The sequence below is a fragment of the Arachis hypogaea genome, chromosome 14, assembly GCF_003086295.3.
Source record: "Arachis hypogaea cultivar Tifrunner chromosome 14, arahy.Tifrunner.gnm2.J5K5, whole genome shotgun sequence".
NCBI classification, from domain to species: Eukaryota; Viridiplantae; Streptophyta; class Magnoliopsida; order Fabales; family Fabaceae; genus Arachis; species Arachis hypogaea.
This window is the reverse complement of record NC_092049.1, coordinates 126,366,806-126,368,828: the sequence shown is the minus strand read 5'-3', so window position 1 is coordinate 126,368,828 and position 2,023 is coordinate 126,366,806. Positions and strand designations below refer to the sequence as shown.

The following is a 2,023-nucleotide window of genomic DNA, read 5'->3' as shown; positions in this document are numbered from 1 at the left end:
TCTTTTCAAAAATATCTTCTTATCTTATCTTTTGCAAAATTTGATTTTAAAATATCTTTTCTAACTTCTTATCTTCTTATCTTTTCAAAATTGATTTTCAAATTTGTTTCAACTAACTAACTAACTTTTTGGTTTGTTTCTTATCTTTTTCAAAACTACCTAACTAACTCTCTCTCTCTAATTTTCGAAAATCCCTTCCCTCTTTTTCAAAATTTCTTTTTAATTAACTAATTATTTTAATCTTTGATTTTAATTTTCGAAAATTACTACCCTTTTTCAAAAACTATTTTCGAAAATTCCCGTTCTCTCTCATCTCCTTCTATTCATTTATTCATCTACTAACACTTCTCTTCATCTCACATCTCTGCTCTCCTCACCCTTGTGTTTCTTTCTTTACATTACATTCTTTTCTTCTTCTTTTCTTCTACTCACACAGGGACCTCTATACTGTGGTAAAAAAGATCCCTATTATTATTATTTTTCTGTTCCCTCCTTTTTCATATGAGCAGGAGCAAGGACAAGAATATTCTTGTTGAAGCAGATCCAGAACCTGAAAGGACTCTGAAGAGAAAACTAAGAGAAGCTAAATTACAACAATCCAGCAAGCACCTTTCAGAAATTTTCGAACAGGAAGAGGAGATGGCAGCCGAAAATAATAATAATGCAAGGAGGATACTTGGTGACTTTACTGCACCTAATTCCAATTTACATGGAAGAAGCATCTCCATCCCTACCATTGGAGCAAACAATTTTGAGCTGAAACCTCAATTAGTTTCTCTGATGCAGCAGAACTGCAAGTTTCATGGACTTCCATCTGAAGATCCTTTTCAGTTCTTAACTGAATTCTTGCAGATATGTGATACTGTTAAGACTAATGGAGTAGATCCTGAAGTCTACAGGCTCATGCTTTTCCCTTTTGTTGTAAGAGCCAGAGCTAGAGTATGGTTGGACTCTCAACCTAAGGATAGCCTGAACTCTTGGGATAAGCTGGTCAAGGCTTTCTTAGCCAAGTTCTTTCCTCCTCAAAAGCTGAGTAAGCTTAGAGTGGATGTTCAGACCTTCAGACAGAAAGAAGGTGAATCCCTCTATGAAGCTTGGGAGAGATACAAAGAACTGACAAAAAAGTGTTCTTCTGACATGCTTTCAGAATGGACCATCTTGGATATATTCTATGATGGTCTGTCTGAATTAGCTAAGATGTCATTGGATACTTCTGCAGGTGGATCCATTCACCTAAAGAAAACGCCTGCAGAAGCTCAAGAACTCATTGACATGGTTGCTAATAACCAGTTCATGTACACTTCTGAGAGGAATCCTGTGAGTAATGGGACGCCTATGAAGAAGGGAGTTCTTGAAATTGATACTCTGAATGCCATATTGGCTCAGAATAAAATATTGACTCAGCAAGTCAATATGATTTCTCAGAGTCTGAATGGAATGCAAGCTGCATCCAACAGTACTCAAGAGGCATCTTCTGAAGAAGAAGCTTATGATCCTGAGAACCCTGCAATAGCAGAGGTGAATTACATGGGTGAACCATATGGAAACACCTATAATCCCTCATGGAGAAATCACCCAAATCTCTCATGGAAGGATCAAAAGCCTCAGCAAGGCTTTAATAATGGTGGAAGAAACAGGTTTAGCAATAGCAAGCCTTTTCCATCATCCACTCAGCAACAGACAGAGAACTTTGAACAAAATACCTCTAATTTAACAAACTTAGTCTTTGATCTGTCCAAGGCCACTGTAAGTTTCATGAATGAAACAAGGTCTTCCATTAGAAATTTGGAAGCACAAGTGGGCCAGCTGAGTAAAAGGATCACTGAAATCCCTCCTAGTACTCTCCCAAGCAATACAGAAGAAAATCCAAAAGGAGAGTGCAAGGCCATTGAATTGATCACCATGGCCGAACCTGTAAGGGAAGGAGAGGACGTGAATCCCAAGGAGGAAGACCTCCTGGGACATCCAGTGATCAATAAGGAGCTTCCCTCTGAGGAACCAAAGGAATCTGAGACTTATTTAG

The 2,023-nt window shown here is 38.1% G+C and overlaps 1 non-coding gene across 1 annotated transcript; it reads right to left on the bottom strand.

Annotated features, from left to right (window-relative positions):
- Positions 1–1,035: 1,035 nt before the first annotated feature.
- LOC112745974 (small nucleolar RNA R71) lies at positions 1,036–1,143 on the bottom strand. Its single transcript, XR_003173877.1, has one exon. It is a non-coding gene; the product is annotated as a small nucleolar RNA R71 (small nucleolar RNA).
- Between the last annotated feature and the right edge of the window lie 880 nt (positions 1,144–2,023).